At 44.5% G+C, this 12,996-nt stretch overlaps 1 protein-coding gene across 6 annotated transcripts in view; it reads right to left on the bottom strand.

The window, feature by feature from the left end:
* NMNAT3 (nicotinamide nucleotide adenylyltransferase 3) overlaps positions 1-12,996 on the bottom strand; it is a 94,983-nt gene that overhangs the window by 71,354 nt on the left and 10,633 nt on the right. Inside the window, exon 2 of one of the 6 annotated variants that reach the window (XM_076005079.1) lies at positions 6,782-6,828. The exons of the other annotated variants lie outside the window; for them this stretch is intronic. The gene's annotated coding sequence lies outside the window, so the exon portion shown is untranslated. The remainder of the gene's footprint in view (positions 1-6,781; positions 6,829-12,996) is intronic. 6 annotated transcript variants of the gene reach the window in all.

Genomic DNA, 12,996 nt, shown 5'->3' with positions numbered 1-12,996 from the left:
CTGGCTGGGCTGTGCAGTACTGACACCCAGGGTGTGAACAAGGGCAGCCTAAAGGTGGCAACAGCACTTCTCAGCCAGCCTGTGACCGGGTTCCCAAGAGTACAATATTTTTAAATGAAATTGCAAAACTTTGAAAACCAAATTAAATCCACTTTAATTTGAAGGCAAAACAAACAGATGCCCTGCAGCCTCTTTCCTTAGGAGAGGGATTTGAGATCCAATAAACCACCATCTCTTCCCTCCCTTAAGAGAGGCTGGGAATCCCCTCTCAGAGAGCAGACAGTTTTCACTGTAACTCTGCAAGTCCAACAGCAAATGCAACCAGACAAAAGCTGGAGCTTGATGCACTTAACCAGTCAGAGGCACACTCGCTTAAGAGAGGATTAAAAAAAGATTCAAAAGTACAAAATGGGTTTCATGATAAGTACCTTACACTCATTTTATTGAATAAATGGAGTTAAAATGTTAAAGGAAAGGATAGATATGGGGGGGAAATGCCAGAAGTCCCAGCGAAGGAATCATTGCTTTCATAAATGTCACCTTATTGCTATTATTCTGTCATTTTCTGTGTCTACTGCATTTTACAAAAAATACTTATGTTTGGATTAGATGGTTCCTAAGAGGTCATCCTGCAAATACAGTGGGACTCAGAGGTGTTTTTTAAAAGAAATTTAAATGCAAAAAAATCTCACATCTCTCAATGTGTCATGGAATAATGCAAAAGGTAATACTGTTAAAAACATCATACTTTTAAAAAAACCTGTTCAATTCAAAAATAATAGAAATGAGAAGTTATAAAATGCTTATGTGAATTGAAGCCATTATTTTCTGAGCAAACAGATTCATTTATCAGCACAACATACTCTTTCCTTTTATACTCATAGTTCCATCAGTTTATGTTATATTTAATAAAGTTATGCGACTATATTAACAAATACAACCGACACCAACACATCTGGAAACAAACACTTGACTGGTAAGTGCAGCACACACGTGGTGGGGCAGAAGGACTCAGGCAGAGGGCTCAACTCGTTGCCTGCAGGGTCTCTGTGCCTAGCACGGGACTGGAACGTAATCTGGGCTCAGGAAATGCTGCCTGAATGGATATAAATGAGCCTCCCCACCCACCAACCCTACCCCAGCCCAGGAACTCCTCCAGCAAATCCAGGCTGCCTAGACACTTCCGCCTCTCCACACTTCCACGCACTCACCGCCTGAGTCACGCAGTCGGCAGCATGTTCTGACTCAGACCCAGAGTGTGACAACACTTCAGAGCAAGGTGAAAGGGACCAGAGGCATTTTCTAATCTGGCCTCACCATTCCGTAGGTCAGGGGGATGGAGACCAGCTAAGAGATCAGCTCGGGAGCACACAGTGCCTTGTGACCGGCACGTCTCCTTTGCCCTTTTGGCCCTGACTCCTTTCCTCTCTTGTGCCTTGGTCTCCAGGAGTAAGTAGAGCACACAGCACACAGAGTCCCGTGTTGGGACAGCCCCCGAGACGAGGACAGTGCTAGACTATCCTTGCTCTCCATGTCTTATGGGCGAGATCCTTTAGGCAGGAATCATTCCTGACTCCCCTTTTCTTCCTGGTGTCTAGGGGCATGAGAGGTACCTGATTAGCTGAGAAGCCAAGTCTTTGCGAATTAAACTGCAGATAAAAATAAAGTCAACTTCCAGCCAGGGGGCTGATTTCAATGTAAACGCTGTCTCTACTGACCTATGAGCCTGGAACTGACTCAGAATAAGGGTGGTGAGGAAACTCAGCCAGGGCAGACATGCCCACTCACCGGCAGGGGTACGAGCCCCGGGGCCTACCTGGGCCAGCCAGCCAAATGCTGGGTTACAGGGCAGGAGGACAAGTGGGAAACCTCGCTTCCTGAGCTCACAACCGATTCATTAATAACACTGACCTCCTTTTGATGCCCAAAGCATTTGTGTGCCCTTCAATACTTCTAATAATATCACAAAAATAAGAGGCAAAGCAGCAAACACAATGCTTTCCTGATTACGGTACAGAGGCACAAAGAATTCGAGACAGAGGCAAAACCATTGTGCCTCTTCGGGCAGGACTACCTCATGATCCACCCTCCGCCCATCACCAAAATGAACACAGACACAGAGGACCCAAGTATCCCAGTGGGCTGCGGAATGCATTATAGGATTTAGTTTATCAATAACTCTATGTCATAACTCTGCTTTTTCAAAGACAAACTTCGAAATGGTTTCAGAGTCCTTGACTGCCATTAACAACCCCTTCATTCAGCAAACATCAAACAGCAGCTACTGTGTGCCAGGCACTATGCCAGGAACCAGAGACAGGACGTGCCACAGTCCTGCCCAGAGGCTCACCTGTCCGTGCTGTGGGAGGCGGGAAGGCTCATGATGGTCACTACCCAGGGTGGTGAGAGCTGGCATAAATGGAAACAGAGGGAGCTTGGGGGCAGAGCACGGCCCCCAGCCCAGCCAGGTTGGGGGAAGGGCTCTAGGAGGCAGTAACAGGTGTTTTCAGTTTTGAAGGATGAATATGAATTAGGGAATTAGGTGGTAATTGAGTCGGGAAGAGGAAACAATTTGCAAAAGCCTGGCTTGCCATAAGAGGTTCAACACAGTGGCTAAGGTGGTGGGATAGGCCAGGTCGCCAGGGTTGGCAAGGTTGACCTTGATCCTGAGGGCTGGCAAGCCTCTGCATGGTTTCACACAGGGGAGTGATCAATCTACAAGTGATTACCTGAGGGCCCCCTGAACAGCTGAGCAGCTCTCAGGTATGCCTTCCTTTATTCACTGCTCCCAAGGCAACAGCAACTTAAAAGCCTCATTAGCAGGCAGGTCTCCAACTAACAACCAAGCCTGCCTTCCCTACCATAATGCTCTCTGTCTGCGGCCACAGCAACGTTCAATTGCATTCTAATTTCAAGAAGTGATAAACATATGCTCACGTTTCCATTTACAAGTTTTTGATTATCAGCCTGGCATTGTAGCTGCAAATTACCCATTTTCTATTATAATTATTTCTACTTCTCTAGATGAAGAAAGAGAAGAAGTACTTTTAAATTACTAAAGTGCCCGAGCCACAGAGGGAGGAAAAGTAGTAACCACTGCTGCATCTTTTGCCGAAGGCAATATAATAGCAAGAGTTTGAAAAAGAAAATGCAAGGCTTATGGCTGTGTTAGACCAGGCCTTCCGCATGGGCACATTTGCTCACTGCCATCAGTTTCTCTAAAACCTGGCCTGGATTGCAACAAACCACGGAGGGCTAGGCTGGTAAGAGAACTGCAGCTTATGAGGGCTCTCCAAGAGCAGCTCCTTGGAAACTGCCCTGCATTAGTTGACCAGCAGGTCCCTCCTGCTCTTGGGCACTACACTTGCTTTTTCAGTTTCTAGTATGAATTTTAAAAGATAGGAATGTCACTAACTCAGATGCATCCAAGCAACTACAATGTTTGATTGGAATCAACTACATATTATGATTGGAATCCAGCCACACTAACTTGCATGGCGATCCCTCCTAAACAAGAGGGAGGACAGGGCCAGGTCTGGTGGCCTTTCTGTTCCGGTAGGGGCGGCTAGGGATGGGCCTTGGTAATTAATGGATAGGAGGCAATGAATTCAGGTCACTGGCTGAAGTGAAAAGAATTCCACTATGCAGAGTTGCAGACCTATTGGCAGCTTAATGTCCCATTTAATTGGCATGTAACATTAATTGACAGAGTAGCATGTAAATAAGAACACAACCATGGTTTTAAAGGTGCTGTTGGCAGGGTGCTTCCTAAAGTGCAGCTCATTTTAAATAGTTTTGTCATTGTGATGACTTGCTCATTAAGAAATTGTGCCAATCATCCAAATTCCTAACATCTTCCTTGTGTGACTGTGCTATTCTTGTGGACAGAGGTGTGGAGGATACAGTCCCTGCCTTTGAGAAACTCATTTGATCGCAGTAGTCAGATGCAGAAAAAACAAGCAGCTACTTAAATGTTCAAAGTTCTATTTGTGATTTTTAAAAAATCATATTTATTGTAGCTGCAGAAATTCCAAAATTACACTTTTCATATTTTAAACCTTCATGGATGACAATAAATCATAATCATAATAAATCAATCATAGTAACAATCACAATAGCTAAAAGTGTACTATGTTATAGGCACTTTTTAGGTCCACTAACTCACATTTTGGCAATACCTCTACTGTGCCTGTAACTACAGTGTATTCTGTGTTATCTTTAGTCTTTGCAAACACTGTACAGAGAAGTACAAGCATGTTTCTGAAGGGGCCGCTGAAGCTCGGGGCTTGACCCAAAGACGCAATACTAGGAAACAAGCAAGTAGAAGCTCCCATAGCAAAGGGCTGGCCAGGCCATTGCACTCTCACTGGCTTTGGAGGCACAGAAACCAACAGGGGTGTTGTGGGGCTTCTGTGTTGGGACTCTCCCATGGAGGGGTTTGATGAAGGATGGGTCTGCGGGTGTCTCACAGGGAGGTGTGCTGTGAGTATGGGGTGGGATGAGGGTGCGTTATCGGGGAGGGCAATATGCTATGGAGGGTACAGCTTGATGATTTTAGGTGAGAACTTAAAAATGTCAACGATTAAAGATTTGTTTTTACAAAATTATGTCTTATTTATGGCTTATGAAACTAGTTTTCCTACACGCAGGGAATGTATAGTTTGCTTTTTTTTAATTTTTATTTTTTGAGACAGGGTCTCATTCTGTTGCCCAGGCTCAAGTGCAGTGGTGTCATCATAGCTCACTGCAACCTCAAACTCCTGATCCTCCTTCCTCAGCCTCCCGAGTAGCTGGGAGAGACATGTACCACCACACCTGCTTAATTTTTCTGTTTTTTAATTTTTTTTTTAAGAGAGACAAAGGCTTGCTATGTTGCCCAGGCTGCACTCCAACCCCTGGCCTCAAGTGATTCTCCTGCCTTGGCCTCCCAAGGTGCTGGGATTACAGGCACAAGCCACTGTGCTTTGACTACTTTTTAAATAAATGTATTTACATGACAAAAAACCTGATTTAAAGAAAATTATTAAATAAAAGGGAGTAAAGATATAAAAAAAAATCATCAGACTTGAATGCAGAAATATTATCTAGAGCAGGCGTCCTCAAACTACAGCCCGAAGGCCACATGTGGCCTGCTGGGTGTTTTTGCCACAGCTGCCTGTCCTGCTTAGCAGCTGACTTGTCCCCGGCCCACAGTGCACATGTGTGGAATGTGCACTGCACTCTCCAACAGCCCTCCAACGGTCTAAGGGACAGTGAACTGGTCCCTGTTTAAAAAGCTTGAGGACCCCTGATTCTAGAACAATGGTTGTCAATCCTAGATGCACATTAGAACCACCTGAAGAGCTTAAGACTACCCATACTGGGGTCCTACAACACAAGCCTTTCATGTAATCGGTCAAGGCACATCCAGGCATCAATCAAGTTTCAAAAGCTCCCCAGGTGATTCTAATGTGCAACCTAGGCTGAGAAAGTCTTGGTTTTCAAAGACGTGCAGTATTAGCATCACCTGGGCACTTGTTAGAAATGCAAATTCTTAGGTCCCACTCCAGACCTTCTCAATCAGAAATTAGGACTGGGGTCCAGCAATCTGGGTCTTAACAGGCCAGGTGGTTCTGATGCTTGAAGTTTGAGACCTACTGTTCTGGGGGCAGGTAAGACAAGTCCCTAAAAGCCACCTCTACCTAGCTCCCAAGACTAAGGTCACCACCATCGTGGTACCAATGCAGCCAAAGTCAACCAGGTCTGCCTGATCCAGCCCCTGAGAAGCCCTTTCCCTCCCTGGGACAGAGAGTGTGGGTGGGTGCCAAGTGCTGCACCGCTGCTGGCCAACTGCCAAAGGGATGACATCTTGGGGCCCACTGTGTCTTAACCTCAATCCACAAACCAATTATTCATCCCCTAGAAAATTGAGTGTTGACTATAATTTTATTTTCACCATGATTTTTGATTATCAGTGACCTCCTTCCCACTCCATTACCCTTGTTAATTGAGAATTGACTACACAGTTAAAATGAATGTTTCCTCCACTAGCAGAGCTGTACCAGATTCATCTTAAAGTCCCTCACAGCTCAAAAAATGTGACGAGTCTGCAGATACATTGATCTTATACAATTCATTTCACCAAGAATTTATGAAATTACCACTTAGAGGTCACCTGTTATGCATACATATGTCCAAGGGCTTATAGGAAAGGAATAGAGCTTTATTTGAAGGACAACACTGTATTTCGAGAGCTAAACCAGAGAACTTGGCAAAGCCTGGCCTCTTGATTAGCAGTGATGTCTCTATTAAAGGATGCTTAACACAGTTCTTCAGATTTGGTAAAGTCCTTGGAAATGTTACCTTACAGTTCGAGAGAAGATAATGTAAGAACAAACACCCCAGGAGCTGCTCCTCCTCACCGGCTGGCTATTTTGATAAGGAAAAATACAAAGTAAGAGGACGCTAACGGCAGATCAAGGAATCTGATTATCTGTTCCAATGCCACCTTTGAAAAATGAACTTTCATGTAAAACCAAAAAGATTACAGAATTTGCCAGAGAAAACGTGCTGGGAAATCTGAAGTGACAAAGGCAATGCCTATTAAGCAGTATGTACCATGAGAAAATGTTTGACAAAACACCATGGTCTTTTTTTTCTCATTGTCATAATACAGCAAAGGAATAATGTCACTATGGAGGAGAAATCAGCCCACCTGTTTGTGGAAGCACAGTAGCACACTGTAAGGAATCTTTCAATGATCAGGCATCAAAAGTGACTCAGCCAGCTGTTCCTTACTTACTTGATTGAGGACTGACAATAAAGAGCTCAACAGGAGCACCTGTGCAACTGGGAGAACTAAGAATCAGGACGGGGATAAGACTTCCTTGCAGAGCCTGCCCCTCCCAGGCAGCCCCCAACCCCCTCCCAACCCCCTCTGCTCCTAAGCTCCGCCCCACAGAGTCAAGGTGCCTCTTCCATTGAGGTGGAATGACTGCTTTGTGGATCTTCACCTGCAGGGCTGTTAGTCTAAGACTGTGTACACTTAAATGTTCAGTGAATGACTTTTTAAAAAAACTTTTTGTTATGAAAAATTCAAACTTACAAAAAATAGAGGAAACAGTATAATGAACTGCCACGGAAGTCCCCAAATGATCGTTAACTTGTTTCCATATTTATTTTGCCTTTTTCCCTCTAAAGCATATTAAGTTACATTATAAACACCACATGACATTCTACCTCTAAATACTTCAAAAATAAAGGATACTTTCTTATTTACATATGATCACTCCTAACAATATTAACAACTAACAAAATTTCCTTAATATCATCTAATATCAATCCAAATATCAGTGAATGTCTTTTGAAAAGTAAAACACTGGCCACGGGCGCTGTGGCTCACGCCTATAATCCCAGCACTCTGGGAGGCTGAGGCGGGAGGACCGCTCAAGGTCAGGAGTTCAAAACCAGCCTGATCAAGAGCGAGACCCCATCTCTACTAAAAATAGAAAGAAATTAATTGGCCAACTAAAAATATATAGAAAAAATTAGCCGGGCATGGTGGTGCATGCCTGTAGTCCCAGTTACTCGGGAGGCTGAAGCAGGAGGATTGCTTGAGCCCAGGAGTTTGAGGTTGCTGTAAGCTAGGCTGACGTCACGGCACTCTAGCTCATGCAACAAAATGAGACTCTGTCTCAAAAAAAAAAATAAAATAAAATAAAAAAAGTAAAACACAGATGTAATTGTGGTGCCTCAGAGAATGGCAGATGTGAATACCCCCACAAAGTCCCCAACAAGCAAGTGTGCCTCCCCCCATCCCACTGGGGATTCCATTCCATCATTCCTAGAGGTACACGAGGACAGGAAGGGGTGTTCCCTTTAGTGGGGGTCCTCCTCCTGGAGATTTGGGGGCTCTCATTCCCATAGGCCACAGCATCCAAACACAGCACTCCCAAGACCCTTTCAGTCAGCCAGCAAATGCCAGTCATCTCCCTTCTACCTGGTGGCCCGTTTTGTCCTTGAGGCTAGATCTGGAGTCAGACAAACCTAGTTTGTAATCCTAGCTCTGCCACTGTTTGACCTTGAGCAAGCTGCCCGACCTCCTGGAGCCACAAAGAGCTGCCTGAGAGGCGGTCATGAAGATGAAATGAGACAACAGTCATAGGACACCTAGCATGCTGCCTGGCCCATAGTAAGCTCACTGAAGTTCAGCTTCTGACACCGGGAGTGACACTAATAATCTTTAAGACCATGAGAGTAGCCAGTGGCATTAGGGTGAAGGCCAGGCTCAGAGAGAGGCCCACATCTCACTAGACCCCCAGGCAGGGCTCTACCTGATGGAAGGGATCACAGGGTCAGCCTTTCCCGGCTCTCGCGTCCTCCGATGTAGGGTGGTGCTGCCGCAGATGCAAGCGCTCAAGAATTGCAGGGGAAGGCTTTGCTGACCCTAGTTGCAGAGGGGTTCCTGCAGGAATCCTGGAGGGGTTCCTGCAGGAATCCTGCAGGGGTTCCTGGTCACCCAACTGGGCCATCTGAGGTCTCCTACTGGCCTTCTTTTATTAACGGCCCTGAACCTCACGACAAGGCACCAGCTTCAGTTCTTCAAAGACACCTGTCCATCAGCCACTCTCCCTTTTAATGACCACCACTCCCTACACCACCACTGTCCTCTGTCAACATTGCTATTTATTAAGCATCTACCATGTTCCAGGGTCTCTGCTGGGAAATCGACTCCCTGACTCTAAACTCCAGTCTTCTAGGGAGGCATGTTAGTCCCCTCACAGGGGTACTGGTTTCCTACTGCTGTTGTAACGAATCACCCCATGCTTAAAACAACACACATTTGTTATCTTACAGTTCTGAGAGTCAGAAGTCAAAGAGGAGTAAAATCAAGGTGTTGGCAGGGCTGTATTCCTTTCTGGAGGCTCTAGGTGAGAATCTATGTGCTGCCTTTTCCAGCTTCTACCTTCCCCTTCTACCTGCCGAGATAGCAGTGGCCCATCTGGTTTTCTCATGCTGCCTCTCTCTCACTGACTCTCCTACCTCTGTCTTTCACCTGCAAGGACCCCTGTGACTAGACTGGGCCTAGCTAGATGATCCAGGATACACGCCTTATCTTAAGGTCAGCTGATTAGCAACCTTTATTTTCATATGCAACCTTAATTCCACCATACCATGGAGCCTAACACACTCATAGGTTGTGGGAATTAGGATATGGACATTTTTAGAGGGTCATCTTTCTGCCTCCCACCACCGGTGAGGAAAGTGAAGTTCAGAGAGGTAAAGGAAGCTTACTTAAAGTCACACAGCTATTAAGTGGTACTGGACTCCAAAGTCAGACTATGGGGACGGAAACCTACCTCTGCCCCTGCTACTTCACTGTTTGTCCTTAGGGCAGTCACTTAACTCCTCTGGCCTGAGCTTCCTCACCTCTAAAATAAAAAGGCAGCCCAAACACTCTCTAAGATTTCCTCCAGCAGCCAGTTCATGACCTTCTGAGCCCCTGGGCCTCCCCCAACTACATACACGGATTGGAAAGTCTGTCCACACTCACCCAGGCTCAAGTAACTGCCCATGAAAGGTGGAGATGCAGACTCATGGTCACAGCATAGACATTCTTCTCTCCCCAGCTGGAGTTTTCTGAGGCTTTTGTCCCGGGAACCATGGAGACAAGGATTCAAGGGTACTTGACTCTCTCTCCCTCAACCCCCTCCAAACACACCACACAAACCTAAAGTCAAGTACCCTGTGTATCTTCCCAATCCCCAGCTTAGAAGAAAGTAAGGATTAAGGTTTCTTTGTACAATGAAAAGAAAAACATAGACCAAGAAAACCAGAGAATAAACATACAGGAATGTGAAGGCTTATTTGTTGAGAGTTCCCAAAACAAGGCAGAAAAAAGCTCCTTTCTTTTTTTAATGCATTTTTTACAAAAAGCACACTTTTATTACAGAAATCTTCAAACATGTACAAAAGAAGAGAGTTAATATAGTGAACCTTTTCTTAACTCTCAGGTCAACCATCACCAATTCAGATACTCTTCACAGTCTGAAATTCAAGTTTTGAATCCCATCCACGGCGGGCAACTCCATTGTGTTGGTCCTGCAACACCTTTGTTTTTTTGTTTTTTTGAGACAGAGTCTCACTCTGTTGCCTTGGCTGGAGTGCCGTGGCATCAACTTAGCTCACAGCAACCTCAAACTCCTGGGCTCAAGCGATCCTCTTGCCTCAGCCTCCTGAGTAGCTGGGACTACAGGCATGCGCCACCATGCTTGGCTAATTTATATATATATATATATATATATATATATATATAATTTTTTTTTTTTTTTTTTTTAGTTAGCCAATTAATTTCTTTCTATTTTTATTAGAGACGGGGTCTCGCTCTTGCTCAGGCTGGTTTTGAACTCCTGACTTGAGCAGTCCATCCGCCTCGGCCTCCCAGAGTGCTAGGATTACAGACGTGAGCCACCATGCCTGGCCAATACCTTTGTTTTGAAGGCTGCCCAGCTACCACTCCTCACAATTCTGGAAGGTGGATCAGGATGGCCAGAAAACTTCAACTTCTTGGAAAAAATCATTAGTCCAGAGTGGACACATGATTCCTGAAGAGCAAATCAGATCTCTTTTTCACAAAGGACACTGGATAAGAGTGTCTTCTTCAGAGAGAAGGGGCTGCAAGCTCCGCGTAAGCCTGGAAATGCCATCTTCCCTGCCTTAGAGAATGAAGCTAGCATGGTGGAGAGAAGAGCTGAAAGACAGAGTCAGTGGGATTGCTAGTGCCACCATCTATCTGATTCACCTGGATGCAGCCATGCCTGACACCCCCAAATTTTCTATTATGATAGCCATGTTCGTAGTTTTGCTTCATTTAGTTTCAAAGGAGTTTCTTTTCCTTACAATAGAAAGAATCTTGAACATAAGCTCTCCCAGAAAGCCTTCTTTAAAGCAACAAGTGCAACTGTCAATCTTTCTTGTGGAGATTAGAGCTTGGCCTCTTTACTTTAACAAAAGCATTTTATCTTCCTTAAAGAATGTTCCTAACAGAAACAATAAAAGCATGTGATTTAAGAATACTTCTGTGATAAGGGAGAATTCTTTTTTTGTTTTTGCTGTTTTTTTTTTTTTTCTTTAAATCAGGACAGCAATTCACTAATGATATCTTAGTACTAAGCGATGACCCCACCCACATCCTCTCTCACAACAAACCCTGCTGGTGCAGGGAGTGGTCCTGGGCTGACCCAGGAGACTACAAAAACTGGACTTTGGGACTGAGCCTTCTGGGGTATACCCTGTGCGTGAGGCCAGGCCAAACAGGGTAGAACCAGATTCCAGTTTTGCACAGGCCAGAAGTGGTAACTGCCACTAAGAAATGCGATTACAAGGGAATGAGAGGAGGTGGAACAAGGCCACTCAGGTGCCTGTACTCAGTCATCTCCCCTGCTCTTCTTCCCTCCTCCCTCCTTGCATAGGCTTCCTCTGTACCATGTGGACACACAGGTTCCTGTGCTAGGCAGTGTGGAAACAAGCTGCAAGGGCCACAGTTCATAACCCCTGGGAGCCCATGGTCTGGTGAGAGGAGGCGTGGTGAGATGAGATGTAAGGCACTGGGGCAAGAGGATGCCCACAACTGGCTGGGGCTCTTGGGGAAGGCATCCTAATTTATTCTCTCCCATGTAAGATGGCACATGTGTGTTATTCACTGCAGCATTGTCTGTAGCAGTTCAGTGCCCACCCACAGAAAACTGATTAAGTGATCTAAGGTAAAGCCACACAACAGAGCAATAGCACACTATGCATGAGAGAGAGAGAGAGAGAGAGAGAGAGATTGACTGACTCTGTGTACTGATAAGGAAATAATGTCCAGATATATATTGTTAACTAAAACAGTAAGTATACAATGCTGTTTGTACAATAGGGTGAAATATAAAAATACCTATAAACTCAGAAAGGAAATAAAAACATTTGACAGCATTATCTATGGAAAGCAGAGGTAGAAACTATGATATGAGAGGGAATATTTTCATAGTACACATTTATACTTATTTTTCCTAAAAACTTTTGAATGATGTAAATATGTTACCTATAAAAAAAATCCACCTAAATAGAAACCTGTGGCATTTCAGGTAGTTCTCGAGGGAGTGCTTGGAAGTGTTGGGGGCCTGTGGCAAATGTATTTTCCAACACAGGCACAGCAGTATTTTCTTACAATGTGACTGTGACAGGTCTCCCATCAAGAGGTGGGTCCGTGCCTTGAAGCTGGGCAGGCCAGTAAATATGGCAAAAGTGATGCTATGAGACTTGTGAGGGGAGATCATAAGAGGTGGTACAGCTTCCACCTGGTCCTCTTGGTATATTTGATCTTAGACCCAGCTGCCACGCTGAGAGAAAAGTCAGGCCACACGACAAGGCATTCCAGACAACATCCCAGCTGAGGTCCCAGCTGCCAGCACACATCAACTGCCAGCCACTGATTGAGGAAGTCTTTTTAAGAAAAAAAAAAAGATTATTGATGCATATTGCACATATTTATGGGGTACTTTTGATATTTTGATACATGAATGCAATGTGTAATGATCAAATCACAGTAACTAGGATATCCATTACCTCAAACATTTATCTTTTGTTTGTGTTGGGAACATTCTAAATCTTTTCTTCTAGTTATTTTAAAATACATCATAAATTATTGTTAACTATTGTCACCCTACTGTGCTATCAAACACTAGAACATTCCTTCTATATAACTGTATTTTGTACCCATTAACCAACCTCTCTTCATCTCCTTCCACCTACTCAGCTTTTAATATCTGCTGTTCTACTTTCTACTTTTATGAGATCAACTTTTCTAGCTCCCATATGGATGAGAACATATGATACTTGTCTTTCTGTGCTTGGCTTATTTCACTTAACATAATGTCCTCCAGTTCCATCTATGTTGCTGCAAATGAAGGGATTTCATTCTTTTTTATGGCTGAATAATATTCTGTTGTGTATATATACCACATTTTCTTTATCCAT

This window comes from Microcebus murinus, chromosome 1 (genome assembly GCF_040939455.1).
Source record: "Microcebus murinus isolate Inina chromosome 1, M.murinus_Inina_mat1.0, whole genome shotgun sequence".
Classification (NCBI taxonomy): domain Eukaryota; kingdom Metazoa; phylum Chordata; class Mammalia; order Primates; family Cheirogaleidae; genus Microcebus; species Microcebus murinus.
This window is presented reverse-complemented; position numbering and strand designations above follow the sequence as displayed.